Source organism: Onychomys torridus, chromosome 2 (assembly GCF_903995425.1).
Source record: "Onychomys torridus chromosome 2, mOncTor1.1, whole genome shotgun sequence".
Taxonomy (NCBI): Eukaryota; Metazoa; Chordata; class Mammalia; order Rodentia; family Cricetidae; genus Onychomys; species Onychomys torridus.
The window spans coordinates 30,010,160-30,028,803 of NC_050444.1; positions in this window are offsets into that span (position 1 = coordinate 30,010,160).

Sequence of the window (18,644 nt, forward strand, 5' to 3'; positions counted from 1 at the left end):
CAAAATTGCACTTAGTAGATCATTATGTTACAGTTTGAAAAGTTCTTTTAAAAGGAGAATAGGTTGGTAAAGAAAACTGAACACATAAAATAGATATAAAAACTGGACATGTGGTACCTCCTTGAAGAGGGTACCCAAGAGTTTAAGCTGGAATCAATGGAGCACATAACTTCAGTGTGGTAGTGTGTGTTTCGTTTAGCATCATAGGGAAGGAGAAGGGATTCAGTGCAATACTAATGGGAGACAAGATTCCTTGTGGTGAAATGAATGGAAAGTGATCAAACATGGGGGATATCCCTTCAAGAAATTTGAGAGGTAGAACAAGTTACAAAGAGAGAAGAAAGTGGTTTTTGTGAGAAAGTCAGTATATAGGTTGTTACCACAAACAATGATACACGATGCCAAAATGCTAAAGAGAATGATGGTTAGGAAAGAAAAATGGAAAATAAGGAGAGATGGAAAATATAAAGGATGTTAGGGATGACAAAGTAGATGGGAAATATAAAGGATGTTAGGGATGACAAAGCAGGGACCAAACTTCACGGGGCTTGATCCTGATAACTGAAAAATATGTACAATTTATTCAGTTGTTTAAAACGTAAAGAGGAAGAATTTACTTAAGCTTGGAAAGTCATTACAGGGGCAATTAAGAAGTATAATTCTAATAGAGCCTGACACAAGAGAAATTCATATTACAGAAGCAAAGATTACAAACGGTGTGCAGTAGTTAGGGAAAAGGAATATTTTATTCTCCCTAGATAAAAATATTAAATTTTAATGCTGCTTTGAAATAGACCATTATGTTATTCCAACTTTAGATAATAGCTATCATGAAGGAGGTTAAACACAAGGCCTACAAACCTACTTGATTCTTTCCATTCTTTGTTAACTTTGACAACATCTATTTTGTTGGAATTTTTCCAAAAACATCACACTATTTGGTGATGAAGAACACTGATACCAAGCATAAGAAGCCAAGCTGTGCAGTGACCAGCAGAAGAGTTTCTTTGCATAAAAGAAAAGCATTCTTAACTCTATTCTGATTCATCTCTTGCCTCACATGGAAGAGATTATCATGGGACACTAGGAATGCACAATAACAATAAGAGAAAAAGAAGCTGTTGCATAACAGTTCATAAAATATATGAGTACACTTTTATTATGTACTGTCTCATATTTAATGATTGTTTGCTTTCATTATACTAATAAGATTTTAAATATAATTTTGATATTTTACTTGAAGTGAATGCTTCCATAATAATTTGTTGTTCATATTATGTTGTTCTATGGTCAAATAGCCTGCATCCACACAATTTTTAGAGGAAAACTTTGAAATCTCATTATAAAAAATGAAAAGGATCAAGAAATGATTCAAATGGAAATTTTAAAAGTTATATTCAGAATAGAACTCATATTTTGTCATCAGTGGGTTTTGATATAAACTATGTTTTCTGGTTGATCAACAAGTACTATGTTTCATTTTTTACTAATCAGGAAATCACATTTGTCCCTTGGTTATATGCATAATTCAAAACTCACTCTTACATAATTTTACAAAATAAGAAAATATTTTGGAACTTGAAAAAGACTATGCACTAAGAGCTTTAAGTTCTTTAAGGGATTATTATACACATCCATTTGTAAAGTTGCTAGAATAAAGAACATATGAGGCCACCATTGAAGGTAACAGCCAAATGACCACTAAACTCCACGAGCTAAGGATTAAGAGGAACTCATTACATTTGGGAATATAACACAAAGGATGAAGGGTCAGGTAGCTAAAACAGAAGAGGCGATTGCTGACACTGTAAGCAAACTTCAGAGGATTTAAGGAAATGAAAACAAATGAGCAACATGAAGGATTCATCCTTGTGAAGACCTAACCGTATCTTTAGTCAAACAGGCTCCGGCTTAATGAACAGGTAAGAGTTGTTCTAGTGAGTTTGAAGGTTGAAGACTATGAAATGTGTCTACAAAGTAACAAGAAAGTAAGAAACTGATATAATTATAAAGGGCTAAAGTTTCATAAGAGATTAATTATATATCCATTTCACACATGTACCCTTTTCATCTCACTTTATATTGTATCTTGGAATAAAACAAACATGCTTTTTTCTATCATCTATGTATCTTTCTATGTTTCTGTCTACCTATATATGTCTATATACTTCTAAGCACTATCCTGTAAATACCATCATTATGTCCTAAGAATCTATCTATGATCTATGTGTTTATGTTATCCACCATCATCATCAAAAATGTCTAATGATAAGTGGATAGTACTTATAAGTACTCTGAAATGGGATGTCATTTGCCAAGTACAATAATCTGGATATAACTGCAAATTGAATAAAGTAATACAATGAATTATTTTAAAAAATATGGTTACTAATTCTCCGCGAATTCCATTCAATGAATTCTAATCATATTGACTACTTCCCCATCTTCTGCCAGATCTTCCCTCTCTATTCTCAATTTCATACCTACCCAAGTTCAAATTTTATTTTTTATTTAAATTTGTGTAGTCTAGATTTATTTTATCCAACTACTCTTGAGAGTTGGAATGCCTTGAAGTGTGGCTGCCTATGATGGATCACATCATTAAAGAAAAGTGACTATCTTTCAGTGGTGGATAACTTTAAGGAGTGTTTATGTGGGACACACATGTAAACTAACAGTAATTGTGACACATTGCATGCACAAGACCTGCCCAAGCTCAAGCTAGACAAGGAATTATTTTTTAACCTACATGGCTTATCTAAACTTAAAACGTCAGGATTTATAAAGACAACAACAAAATAAAATGTTTCCATACTGGTGTCTCAGTCTACCCACTTGAGGCCTTGTCTGGTGTCAGAAGATGGCCAGTTCAGGCACCATGACCCCCATTACTGGGCATCTTTGCTAGGATTTCTCTCTTAGACTTCATACAGTTTCCATTGTGCTATGTTTCCTCAACCCAGCCACAAAATCTTCGACCTACAGTCTGTCTTACCTGCAGAGTATTCTGGGACCAGAGCCTAGCAGAATTATTATCAAAGAGAACAGAGATATTTCATCTGGTAGCAGATGGGAGTAGATGAAGTCCCACAATGAAAATTAGGCAAAGCTTGGAGAGTTCTGTGGAAGAGGAAGAGAAAGGATCAGAGGAACAAGAGGGGTCAGGAACACCATGAGAACATGGCCCACAGAATCAATTGACCAGGATTCATGGGGGCGCTCAGAAATGAGGAAGCCTGTAGGGATCTGACCTAGGTCCTCTGCATATGTTATGGCTGAGCAGCTTTGTGTTCTTGCGGGATTCCTAGTAGTGAGAGCAGGGGCTGTCTCTGACTCTTTTGTCCATTTGTGAGACTCTTTTCCTCCTACTAGGTCCAGCCTTGATATGATGATATGTACCTGATCTTATTGTAGCATGTTATGCCATATTTGTTTGATGTTCGCAGAAGGCCTGCTCTTTTCTGAGGGGAGATGGAGAGCAGGTGGATTTGGGGGAAAAGAAGGTGAGGGGAAGACTGGAGGGAAGGGAAGGAGGGGAAACTGTAGTCATGATGTAATATATGAAATAAGAATAAAAAATAGTTTCTTTACTCTTTGTGATACTTATTAAAGTAGCTTCTTATTTCTTTATTGTTGTTTCTAATAAAGTTTGTGAAACCGAAAAAAAAAAATGTTTCTTCAAAGATCTGACACATGCTAAAGAAAAAAGTAGATATAAGCTTATTAAGACTTGTCAAAAGATAACATTCACCACCTTTAATTATAGTTTTAAGATTTCCATTTCTTTTTAACCCTTTTATTTTCCTATGGAATTTGAAAAAGGAGGATTTGCAACATGGGAACAAAGGAATAAAAGAAGGGAAGTGATAGACCTCTGTCTCAGTTTATTTTTCCCTGGTAGTTAAAACAGAATAGGCTATTAATGTAATGACACAGACTCAAGTAAAATTTATAGTTTAGGGGGAAAATAGTTTATTTAAGAATCTGTTTCCTGTTTGCTTTTATTTATTTCAATTAAAATATAACTATAACATTTCTTCTCTTTAACCTCTCCCATGTCTTCCACTCTACTTTCCTCTCAAATTCATGCCCTTTTAAAAGATCATAAATATATGTATACATGTGTAAATACAACCTGCTCAGTCATTTTAATGTTTATCTTTGTATATAATTTCAGGGCTGACCACTTGATATTGATAATCAAGCAGAAGGGTCATCCCTGGGAAAATTCCCCCTTTCTTATCAGCCAATAATTGCCTGAAGTTATTTGTATGAGGTGGAAACCCAGTGAAATTTTCCCCCTCCATGTTAGCACTTCTCTTTATATTGTCATGGTTCTGGTCTTGTTGAGGCAATCATATTGTTGAGGTGTCATGGATACAGTTTCCCTATCAATTCTAGGCAATACCATCTCACAGCAGCATCCCTGATGCTCTGGCTTTCACAATGCTTCCACTTCCTCTTCCTGAGGAACTGCATTGAAGATGTATCAAGCTGGTGCTGGACACTCCAATAGTAGTGTTGAACACTCCATGATCAGTCCTGGACACTCTACTATCAGTACTAGACACTCCATGATCAGTTGTTCTCTGCTTTGTTCATAGATACTTTAGCTTGACTTTGTAACATTCATCATGAGAAGCTCCATCTTGTTTGCCTTGCTTCCTGGAAACTTATTGAAAGAGTTGCTCAAAAGCAATGAGCTCCATCATTTCTATTTAGAAAAAAGATCAAACACAATATAGAATGCTAAGGATGGTGATGCATGCCTTTAATCTAAGATTCAAGGTGGCAGAGACAAACAGATCTCTCTGTTCAAGACCAGACTGGTTTACATAATAAGTTCATCCAGCTAAAACTACATAGTGAGACCCCCACCTCAAAATTAAAATTGAGAAAGTATTTATGTTGTATGACAGGTTGTTTCAATTTTTCTTCAGCATATATTGCTAAAACAATTTGTTAAATGATACAAAGTAATTTTACAAGCATGTAAAAATGTTAAGAGTTGTGAGGTCATGCATGGTTACACCAAGATTTCAAATGAGTTGCTAGATATCATAGAACATGGAAAAAAGTCCTTTTAAGGGAAACTTTAATTGGAAAAAAATGCATGAATTTTTGTGAGTAAATTTGAAACTGTAATACAGACTCTTAGAAACTAGAGATTTCAGAAAGAATGAGGCAAGCAGAAATGAAAATAGCTACCTGAAGGTAGGTGATATGCTATGCAGCTAGTGAGACTGTAGGTACACATGCTGTCCACATCCACTGAAGTTACAAGTCAGCATCTAGTGCTCATAATGTGCAGAAATACAGAACTAGTGTCTGTCTAATTACTATTAATTGCTATTAGGCAGTCACCTGTGTTTTTTCTTGCTATTGTCTGATTGCTTCCTGTGATTTTCTACTTACTTAATTCTGTAGTGAGAATGTTGACTCCATGTCACTGCATGTTAGAATTAGATAAAATCATATCATTTTTAATTTTATCCAGGCATCCAGCTATATTTTAGGAGGTCTTTAAGACTAGGGGTTTTGAGCAATGTTGGAATTATTAAAACTTCATGGATTCTCAGAGATGACAAAATATGTTTTGCATTAGTAGGCCAGCATGGATCTATTGTGGACAACACAAAATGCAATCATTTGAATCTGAAAATTCGCCAAATTCCTGTGTAATATAAAGCCTTGGTTACCAACCTGTTAACCTGAAATGAAGAGCTGGCATCTTTAGGAGATTTGAGCTACTTGAAATGGATTATGTCACTGGAGACATGCTCAGAGAGGTCAAAACATGGCTCCAGGTATGTCACCCACTCTGCTCCCCAGATTTCATGAAGTTAGCAGCTATGTTCCATCATACATTCCTTGCCATGGTGTTCTGCTTTTCAAGAAACCGAAATAAAACCACAAGACTACTATATTCTTTCCTTTCTTTCAGCTGATTCAGCTCAGGTATTTGTAACAATAATAAGAGGCTTACTAACACATTACTCAAAGCTGAAGAACCACCCAATAGGATTAGTGTTAAGTAAATCTTTAACTCACTCAGGACTTGCAATGGTGTATTTTATTCCAGCAATTATTTTTTCACAAATCTCATAATTCATGGAGCACAGAATAGAATACCCAAAGCTTTGCATCTTTATTGGGAAGTAAATAACCAGGCATGGAACATATTTGTGATTTCATCTAACAAATATTAAAAACAAGACAAACAAAAAGAAAATTCATCTAGTAATGCAACTCTATCACATAGTGTATGTCAAGATTATTTACAGTTAAATATTAGACATAAAAATGAAGGCACTTAAATATTCTGGTCCCAATAAATTCAAATTTTCCAGAACCTGTCATAAAACAAAATGCAAAAAGGCTACAAAAAATAAAAATATAAACAATGAAGACAAAAATAATCAAAATTAATATGCATATGATATAAATGTGTGGGGTTTTTTTGTTTGTTTGTTTTTGTTTTGTTTTTTGAGACAGGGTTTCTCTGTATAGTTTTGGTGTCTGACCTGGATCTCACTCTGTAGACCAGGCTGGCCTTGAACTCACAGAGTGCTGGGATTACAGGCGTGCGCCACCGCCGCCAGGTAAATGTGTGGATTTGAAAGCAAAACTGCTGGAAGGATTGTGACAATTATGTCATTAAGTGGAAATTTTTAAATGGAGATAAGGAAGTTATTAAAAATATCATGATACAAATCGAATATTTATCAGTAGGAACTTGATGTATGTGTTGGGAAATACCCTGCTTGACATTAATACACTATTAGATTTACAGAAAAAATAGAAATATGATTATTGAATATGAATACATAGACATAGAGTCTATTAGATGGGAGAAATACAGACAAAATTTGAAAAAACAATGGAGCATGTTACAGAACAGAAGGCCCATGGATGGTAATTTTTTTTCAAAAGATATTGAATAAACATAACATAAATGATGAAAAGTATGTGCAATCACCATATCAATAGGCTCAGCATACTTACATTTCACAAACTTACAGCAAAACCAAGATACTCAATATTAGAAATAATTACACATTATTGAATGTAACCAAGAAAAAGAAGAAGAAGAAGAAGAAGAAGAAGAAGAAGAAGAAGAAGAAGAAGAAGAAGAACCAGCTAAAACTGAGGACAAATTATTATCAGAAACAATTTAAGCAATAAGATGCATATGTAAACAGTGTTGTCTTTAAAATGGCAAAAATAGGAAGTAGAAGAAGCAATAGAAGTTCAGCTCTTCATGTCTGGAGTGGAGTTTTGGCACATAAAAGTCCTTGCTGAGTCATTATGGGCAACTTTAGAATGTGATAAGTTCCACTACCAAAATGATTAGCCATTTGGAATCTGAGGAGTTTGGGGTCAGAAAATAACAGTGAGAGAGGTGAGCACAGAGACAGAGGCAAGTGGAGAAGAAAGAAAGGAGAGAGACAATGAGAACGAACGATAGAAGAAAGACCGTTCTTCCATGTTTCAAAGGGGTGATTCAATCATCAGACATAATATCTCACCGGAACTCAGCTCTCAAGTTCTGCAGTTTAAATATAGTCCTAATTATAAGCAAAGATTAAGATTTAAACACAAGCGCCTAGACTGCATGTAGTTCTACTACTGTTGAAGTCACAAAATCGCCTATAGTTTCTACTACTTATCAATTTACTGCTTATGTATTTATTGCATGTGTGCATGTCAGTGCACATGTGGAGGTCAGTGAACTCATGAGAATTGATTTTTCATTCTGTATTTGGATTCTTGGAATTGAATTCAGGTTGTCAGGCTGGGAAGCAAGTGTGATTACCTGCAGAACCATCTCAGTGAACCTGGTTTCTAGTATTTTAATATACATTTTCATTATGCTGCTGGGACAGTGGACATAAATTCTGAGGCTTCAGACAGATGAGCATTTCACTGGAAACCACACTAGAGGCCATTCATATTATACTCTAGCAGGGAATTGGTCCACATTTCATCTTTGTCCTTTATACTTTCTAGGAGTCTAAATTACAGGGGACAAAGTAATCTAGACTAGGAACCCAGCTTTTCAAACTGAAATCGGCACTGTTGCCTGCATTTAGTCAAATTTATATTGATAATTAAAAGTAAAATTCAGATTACAAAAATTTGGAAATTTGCAGTTTGGCCAAATTGAAGAGCATGCTCAAAATTGAGACCAAGGAAGATGTCATTGCTTAGGGAGGTCAGAGTCATTTAAAAAAACCTAAATATTTCCCACAGTAAATAATAAGAAAGGTGAATGTATCTAAGAAGTTGGCTGAGTCTACTCAGTTAAGTAACTTCACACTGAGAGAAAGCTCTTCACTGTCCTTAGCCTTCATGATGTCCAGGATGTCTCACCATGTATTACTTACCTTCTTATTCGCCAAGACAGAAAATCTGACAGAACCAACTGAGTGGAAGAAAGGTTCATTTTGGTTTAGTTTCTGACAGTTTTCAATGCATCATGTTAGGCAAGATTGGCAAAGGGAGCATTCTCTTCACAGCAGCAGACTTCACATGTTTTTCTTTGTAACCTTAACACAAGCATCAATGACCCCAGAACTCTTGCATTTTGTAAGCCTATCCACACTGTGCTAACAGTACTGACTTCTGCTGCTAGCAGAAGTTTTCTGGCCTACTTAGACTATGGCTATGGCAGCCTCTGAGTACCTTGGAGGTTAATCCCAGAAAATTACTTCCCTATACAATAGAACTGTAAAGATTACAGTGATAATGAGAGACAGGATAAATGCATTTTGCAATATGAGAGGCACATGAGCCTCTCAAAGGTCAGATAGAGTCACATAACCAATGTTTATGGTTTGTATATGAAGGGGCTTCCCAAATTTGCTTTGAAGCTCTTTTCCAAGTTGCTGCACTAATAAAAAGTTAACATACTGGTGGACTAAGTTCATTAATAAGTATATCTTTCGATGAGCTAATATTGAATGGGCAAAGAAGACCTGGGTCTAGAAACCATGTTATTGGCATATGCTTTTGAAGGTTATGTCTTTCCCCTGAGCCCTTCCTGTCTCTCTATTTCCCCATCTACCCCAAAGTGAATACCTTATAGTACTTATCCTATGTGATGTTCTTTGTGCTTTTTTTTTTTTTTTGTCTATGCATAGCCCTAGATATCCATTAACTGGTTAACAAATTATGCAAATGAAGTTGACATACACAATAGACTATTTTCCAGCTGTAAGGGGAAATGAAATGTTCAGGTTAATGGATGAAATTCAGAACAACCATACCACATGAAGTACCAGACCAAGAACGACAAGCACTTCAAGTTCTCTCTCATCTGTGAATGTTAGCTTTGGATTACTGGACTCGAGTGCCTATAGAAAAGTAAGTGCTGGGCAGTGGTAGTGCACGTCTTTGGTCCCAGCACTTGGGAGGCAGAGCCAGGTGGATTTCTGGGACTTTGAGGCCAACCTGACCCACAGAGCAAGATCCAGAACAGGCTCCAAAACTACATGGAGAAACCCTGTCTCAAAAAAAAAAAAAAAAAAAAAAAAAAAGAAAAGAAAACAAGAGTAAGACCTGTAGGACACAAGAAACTAGAAAGTGACCACAGTACAGGAGATCAAATCTAAGGAAGGAGTGAGAGAAAACAGGTGGGGTGAAGATGAAAGAGGAATTAGAGTGGAGTCTTCGTGGGGTCAAGGATGGAAAGATGAGGAAGATGGAGGTAAGAGAGGATGGCTGAGTCACACTACCAGTGCTTGAAGAACCCATACATAAACTTTCTAAAATAAACAACTTAAAATAATTTGAATGGAGGTACCCTATGTGGGGGAATAATGTTCCTTCCAAAAGATTATATTAAATAATAACCATAGTGCCAAAGGTTGGATAACTCCATTCCAGTAGTTGATGTGGGATTCCCAGAGGCTTCTAAAACAATATGAGCTCTTTTGCTCTTGATTTTACATCAAAACTTGATGATAAAACCCTGTTGCTAAAGACATTGGTCATAGAACAGAGAAAGCAAGTTGATACCATCCTTAAAGCTTTCTCCCTGTTGACCAGATTTCAGAGAGGCAAAAGGTATAATGTCAGGTGCTGGCTACAGAAAAGACACCTTAGTTTTACTCCCCTATGAATCCTGCAAGCTACAATAATGACTGTCCTGGCACAATATGCCCATAGGTGCAATACTGCTGTGAATGTTCTAGGACTAACAGGTGTCTGATGAAATTTCAGACCCATGGCACAGGAGGGAACTCATGTCTGGTGCTATAAACGTAGTCAAACTTTGTGGCTTTGGGATCAGAGGCTCTAGGGGAAAGTCCACTACTGTCAGCTCACAAACTGAATAAAGTATCAAAGTGTTTTCTAAATACTTACCTTTATACATGTAGATCAGTACAGCTTTCAACTTTCTCCCAAGAAGTTTATTTCCATCTTACTGTGGATGGAAATTAGTACAGAGTTATAACTGGTCAAGACAGTATGCGACTATGGAGATCTTGGCCCTAAATAGGACATTTATTTCATTTAGGTATACACATACACACACACACACACACACACACACACACACACACACACACACACACCCTACATACACTATACACACTAAAGATCAGGGAAAACTGGGGGGAAAGAGGTTAAAGGAATGTGAGGGTCAGAGACTAGAGGAGACTACAGCAAAATAGTCTTAGGCACAAAACACAGTCAATGAACTAACTACAACTGGACTATCCTCACAAGACCTGTGCAACACTGACCTTATCAATTTTTATCATGGAAGGGAAAGGACGAAAGAGGTTCCTCCCCTCCATGAGAGACTAATGACAATTAGGAGTAGCTAGGAGAAGGGGTGTCATGTAGAATAATCACTGATAAGTTACTATGCTCTAGTAAACAAACTACCATTCATGTTCACACAGGCAACCCTATTACAATCCAGTGGGATGCATACACCACACACACACACACCACACACACACACACACACACACACACACACACACACACACACAAATAAATAGAAATATTAAAGTAAGAAAAGAGACCTTGTTGGAAGGAAGAAATGTTTAAATGAGAGGGTGAGAAATGGGACAGAGTTATAGGGGGTGAGAAAAACTAAAATTAATCATCTACATATAAATGCCAAGAATCCCAAATTTAAATTTAAACATATTGAATCATTTGAATAAGTCTGTTTCTATACTGACATTTGGTTCATTTTTATTTTTGTCCATAAGTGTTTTTGTTTTCATGTCTGTGTATGTCCCACATGTGTGCCTCACAACTCTGGAGGCCAGGACAGGTGGACAGATCCTTTGGAACTGGAGTTATGTATGGTTGTGAGTCAGAAGTTAGGTACTGGGAACAAATTTCATGTCTTCTGCATGAACAACAGGATGTGCTTAACTCCTGAAACATCTCTCTAACCTAGAGTGGATAATTTCATTTATTCATACATTTTACCTACACACAGAAAAACTCCAGAATCTGTCCTTTAACCCTTCATCCATCCTCAGGGATAACAAGAATCTGGATGAATATCCTCATGTGCAAGCTTCACAGCAGCCAGCTTAGAAACATGGCAGTGGGCAGTACAAGGAATAGGAATCTTGATGGAATGTCCACACCATGTCTCAAGGAACCATCCTAGGCTGTACAGAGAGGCAGCTAAGGAATTCCTAGGCTTACCAGACCAAAAACAAAACCAAACAACACCAAAGGAAGAATGAATCACTGCCCCCTAAAAACCTAGACCCCCCCCCTTTTACTTCATATATATAGCTCCATGTCAGAAAATTTCACTCTATTCTCATTTAAAAAACAAAACAATTGGAAAGTATATAAAAAAAAAAATTCTTAGCCGGGCAGTGGTGGCTCATGCCTTTAATCCTAGCACTCGGGAGGCTGAGCCAGGCAGATCTCTGTGAGTTCGAGGCCAGCCTGGTATACAGAGCCAGACCCAGGACAAGCACCAAAATTACACAGAGAAACCCTGTCTTAGAAAAAAAAAAACTTAACTTACAGTAAGGAATACAGAGAGGTGGTAAGAGGGAGAATAGATTTATGTCATTTTTTTTGTCCTCTATGTGAGACTTTCGATTCAATAAATGAATTTCCTTCTGTATTCCAGTCTATGAGAATCATGGTGTACTTCTCCATGTACATGTTCCTCTCCCCCAGTAATGATGTAGTAGAAACTGAATAAATACAGTGGAGAAAAGTGGTAAAGGTAATAAAGAAAGCATAGGAAACATGGGGGTCTTAGAAAAAAAAAAAGGCCCAAGGAACACATAAAACAAAAACAAACTATATTGAGTAAGACAGGTAATGCTGTACTAGCAGGCAAGTTCACACCTAACAGTGGTTCCTCCTCAGTCATGTCGAGTATCATGTTTCTGATCTAAGAAAAGAGTAAATTCTATATCATATTGAACTCCACTTGACAATCAAACAAGATCACCAACTAATTATTGTCTCTGTTATAATCATAACTTTTTAGACTTTCCCTTCTATCTATCCCTTTAAAATTAAATATTAATTGCTAATTCAGACTTAATGCCTGGTTTTGGACTCAGAGGTCCATGATGGCATCTAGTCATTAGAATGCTGAAATAAACTATTTTTCCAAAGATGTACCTCTAATATTAGAAAACTAGGTCAGACTATTATAAACTGTGGCATAAACTATTTGTTTAGAAAACCGGGTTTTAGAAAAATGAAGGACCACTAGTACTTCATTTTATCTTTTGATAGTTTATTCCTATAAAAGTAATATTTATGAATGTTTTAGAAAATAAAAGAAATCTTAATGTAGTACTCTCAATATTCTGTCCATTTATATATAACTATTTATATGTATAAATGTTATAGGTACTCTTAAAATGGTAAAAAAACAAGAAAACATTACTTTTTATATTTTGAATAAACACCAACTGCAAACTTTCTTATAGAAAATAAATCATACAAACAAGAAATTTATGTAACTTTGAAGTACCATTTTGAGAATTACTGATTCTCAGTTACTAATATCAGATAAGATAAAGTACTAACAATGTTGATTCCTAATAGCTTTTTTCAAAAATTCATACTTGATCTCACTTGCAGAAAATAAATTAGGATTTATTATTATTATTATTATTATTATTATTATTATTATTATTATGTGTTTTAATTTTATACATCAGCTATGGGTTCCCCTGTCCTCCCCCTCCGACCCCCACCCCCACCTTTCCCCCAGCCCCTCTCCTCCATTCCCATGTCCTCCAGTACCAAAACACCACTGGGGATTCATTTAAACCTGATGGATTCAGTAGAGTCAGGTCCTGTCCCCTCCTTCCAGACTGAGCAAAGTGTCCCTGTGTAAGCCCCAGGTTCCAAACAGCCAGCTCATGCACTAAGGACAGATCCTGGTCCCACAGACTGGGTGCCTCCCAAACAGATCAAGCTATTCAATTGTCTCACTTATCCAGAGGGCCTGATCCAGCTGGGGGCTCCTCAGCCTTTGGTTCATAATTCATGTGCTTCCATTCGATTGGCTATTTGTTCCTGTGCTTTTTGCAATCTTGGATTCAACAATTCACGCTCTTGCAGTCCCTCCTCTTTCTCGACAGTTGGACACCTGGAGCTCCACCTGGGACCTGGCTGAGGATCTCTGCATCCACTTCCATCAGTTATTGGATGAGAGTTCCAAGAAGACTGTTAGGGTGTTTAGTCATCTGATCACCAGACTAGGTCAGATCAGGCTTTCTCTCGACCATTGCCAGCAGTCTACAGAGGATATATCATTGTGGATTTTGGGGACCTCTCCAGCACTCTGCCTATTCCTGTTCTCATGTGGTCTTCATTTATCATGGTCTGTTATTCCTCGTTCTCCCTTTCTGTCCTTGATCCAGCTGGGATCTCCTGCTCCCCTAAGCTTTCTTTCCCTCAAATCTTGCCCTTCATTACTCCCACTGTCGTCCAGATTCTTCATGTAGATCTCATCTATTTCTCTGTCATTGGGTGATCCGGTGTCTTTCCTAGGGTCCCGTTTTCTAGGTAGCCTCCCTGGAGGATGTTTTTAAAAACTTTTTAGTGCCTTTTGTAAACCAGTTGATGCTTGTAATAATACATTTTGACTAAGCAATGTTAAAATTTCATGACTTTCTTGGTAATTTATATGAATTATTGTTAAATAATCATTAGCACATGAGGCCAGTAAATTTGTGCCAAGGATACACTTTTATAATTGTCTACCAATTGCCTGATACTCATGGAGACTCAGTCTCAATCTGGAAGAAAGAAAGAGTCAGACAGAGAGAAAGAGTCAGACAGAGAGAAAGAGTCAGACAGAGAGACAGAAAGAGTCAGACAGACAGAGAGACAGAAAGAGCTAGAAATTAAAAATAGAGAGAAAAAAGTGAGCCTGTAGTATAATGGAGCCTGGGTTAAATTCAATCCACAGAGAAATCTGCCTGTCAGGCCCTGAGCATTCTACTTTTGACACATGATAGTCACTCATACGCAAGGCTTTGTTCTCTACTAGTTGGCTGCTTTTTGTGCATTAAGCTTTTTATTTTGTATTTGTGTGTCACAAGTACATTTGAAATGAGAGTATTAATTAAGAATGTTTCCACCTCAAGTTAAACATTTGCTCTCTAGTAAAGAATTTAGTAGATAAATAAATTGCATGTGATAAAATATCTATTATTTATTGTAAAATACAATATCTACATATCTATTTCATCAGAGAATATTTAGTCTTTGTTCTCTCAGTGTCCACTGCTCATCACTGAATGTCATTAAATGTGTTTTTCAAATCCTCTCCTATTGTGCAACTATTCTCTGTGTCAACCTCTTGTTGGCAAAGGTCATTTACTATCAAGTTTACTATATCTGCCTAATTTTATATTGTGCAATAAATCTTCTGTAGCCCTTACATGTGACAAGTCTGGAGGTTCAATCAGAGGTTGGAGGTATCAATGTTTAATGCATTTCTCAATAAAAAATTAGCACATGTCTTCAACTAAAATAAATGTTCGTGTTTTATGTGCTGTGTTTTACAAGACTATTAAGGTAGGTTTTTATTATAGTTTTAGTATTCAGATAGAGATAGTATCAAATTGAACTATTATTAGGTTAACAAAATAATACAAATTGCAAAACATGACATTAAATATATTTTTAGAAAATCTAGAAAATTTAGATATTAGGGTAAAGACAAACAGTAGAAAATACAAATACTATAACTATATAACACAATAAAATGATGTATCAATAATAACTTTAATAAAATATATGCATCATTGACAAAATATTTGCCATGTGCTACAAAATGGTAAGTTAAACTTATTTTTTCCATAGTGGTTAAAATGATTCAAAATATGTTATTTGGAATCATAAGAATTCTGTGAACAAAGACAACATTCAAATAATTTTATTCTTTTCTACATTATCAAAAACAGAATGTCGACTTAAAGATGTAGGTGTGGTTTGCTTACTAAGCTAATAATTTTCTTTCAGTTTAGATGTGGGTTAGTCTAAAAGCTAATGTAAATGATTTTAAGAATTCTAATAAGTACATTATAAAGTACTTTATCCATACTAATGTATACATATATCACAATTAAAGTTAAAAGGAAATATTTAAAGTTTACTTATGCTTCTCAAAGCAAAACATTTTACAGTATAAAATCTCATTAATTCTTCCCATAAATTATTTCAATGTGGAGATTTTTTTAGAGGACAAATCATGTTGCAGATCTGAAATACAAATCAACACAGTAACATGTGCACATTAAAATTGATGTAATTTTAAGATTCTCCATGGTTATTTAGAGAGAAAATATAAACCAGCCTGCTGATAAAATCAGTGACTCTCCTATTCAGTCATTTAAACCAATGCAATTTCTAATGGTTTTACTTTTGCTGGGGTGAATTTACTATAAATCCCACCAGTGTGACAGATTCAATCAGTCCATTTGTTGGAATGACAGGTCATATTTGCAGCAGAATGATCCAGCGCCAAATATTTCAAAATCACTAAAGATATTAAAAATGACAAAGAATGCAAAGAGCAAGAAAATAGCTGTTGCACAACACAATTTCAGAAATAAAAGCCACTTTCGCGACTGCACAATTACCTGCAGCTCACTGCTAAAACAAATTGCTATCAAATTTTACATTAGGAATATTTTGCACTCTAATTAGCTTTTCCTGAGTTTGGCAGCACTCCCTTTGGCATGGCTCTCTTGCATGTCCTTCCCACCGAGAAGCAGTGAAGTGAGTTGTGGGGACAGAAAATGACACTTAGTCACTCTGGTCCCAAAACCAGCTCTCTGACCCCGAGCTATCTCTCAACTCAAGGTGTTGCTGGCCAGATTCAAGTCTCCTCATTTAGAGCATGGGAAGCAGTTTGTCATGTTTAAAAAATACAAAAGCAGACTCGGGCAACAACAGACCTTGTAAGATACATTATTTCCATAATGTCAGTGATAAGAACAACATTTAACTCAAAATTTCCTAGATTTGATTTAAAATTACCTATCTCTTCTTATTATCATTTTTGCAAATTGTATCTTCCTTTTTCGCCAGAGAAGCTGGCATCCTTTCATCACTGATCATTTGCTTAAATATCTGTTAATTCTCTCACTTCTGTTTTAATATGCCAAATAAAATTAGAGAAAAGATAGGGGGAAATGCACTATAAGCTAATTTATTGGTTGATTTCTAAACTTAGTTTTTAAAGAGAAGTTAGGAGCTGGGCATGGTGGCTCAGGGTTTTAATCTCAGCACTTGGGATGCAGAAGCAGGCCAATCCCTGAGTTGAAGGCCAGCCTGGTCTACAAAGTGAGTTACAGGACAGTCAAAGATACAAAAAGAAAGTCTGTCTTGAAAAGCAAACAAACAAACCAAAAGTAAAGCTAGGACAAATAGTTCCATATTGATGTCATAAAATAAAATATAGTTTTAGCTGAAATGCAGAGAATTATAATTAAGCTCAGTCTGAAGACTGGCATATGCTTTCTAAAGTATCTGGAAATCTCATGAGTTTACTATGTAAAACAGACAACCTTTTTCTTGATGGAATTCAATAATCGTACTCACCCAAACACTTACCAAGGAAATTTAATGTAAACTTCTTTTAAAAGCCTAATTTTTAACATCCGAAATATGTGTGTGACTGTATATACATTGATACATACCTGTGCTATGTTTATACAATTATTTACATATGTTTATTTGAGTATATGATTTATCCTCATGCTGAAGTGGCTCTACTTTTTCCATTGAATTTCTTACTCTATTGGTATCCTTACAGTTAGAATATAAGACAAAACAGCAAATAGACAGAAACACAGACAGAGAAATAAGAACACTACCATTTACTACTTATGTATTTTGACAATTTTTTACTTGAAGCTTCTGTATAATTAACAAAAATGTGAATAGTAAATGAAACAATGTCCACAAAATAACTGCAAAGTCATCTGTCTCATAGTAAGCATTTTCTCTCTGTTTTATAAATCCAGTTATTACTGAACATTTTTATTGCTATTCCAAACCTAATTTCCTTATTTAACTGCATATGGTAGGTCTTCCCATGTCAAGATTGACAGGTCTCCACACTGTTAAGTGGTTGTGTGTGACCACTGACTGAACACACACTCAATGTTTAAATAGCACTCTATTTTGGGACATGAATTTTTTCTAAACTTTTTTTATTTTAACAAAGTTACTGTAATGGACATTCCTTAATGTAAGTTTTGACATATTTGTAGAATTGGGGGATACTGTGAGAAATTTCTTTCAAAAATGGTCTATTCTTAATTTAGACATACAATTATATTGACATTTTAAAATCTGCCCACAAATAATGAATACACGCCCCACTGATACAATCTCATTCCTAATTACTTCTTAATTAGGAAGTATAGTAAGATATCTAATCACTATCTAAATTGACAATTTTAGGGTCTATTGCTTCTTACATATCTTCACTCTTTAGCAATGTATTATGAAAGTCAGGATTCTAAGCAATTTATATTAACAGAAAGTATTAAAATGTATACCTGAAATATTTTAACTTACAGATTTTACAATATTACCTTCAATTCCAATAACCAGCTATATTTTAAAAAATAAAATAAAAACTTAATCTTGCTTCTTCTTTTCTTTTGCTTTCCTTAACAATAAAAATAATCTTTTTTATTGGGAAAGTTTTTAATGGGAAAATTCTATATTTAGAAAATACACAGAATAATAATTTAAATGCCAGAATTAATTAGTTTTCTTCTCTAAAAAGTTTTGACAAGATATTGAACAGAAAATCTGAGTCATTAAAGACAATCATATGAGTCTTTGTGAGCACTGAAAGCAATCATAAATGCAGGTTAATAAAAATGGCATGATACAAAAGGATGCATTTTGAGAAGTTGGCCAGAGTTTACACACGAAAGAGGCTGTTATGATATTCTATAAAGGCAAAGAAAAATTTGAATCCCGTGAAGAATTTAGATTGTGAATTGTCTAACTTTGGAAAATAAACTATGAATCAACCAAGTTCACATCAGTACTAGTTAAGAAATCACATCAGTTGAGTAGGTTAGAAAGTTCAGTTGGCAAAGTGTTTGCCTTTTAAACTTAAGAATCTGAGTTCAGTTGCATGTTGG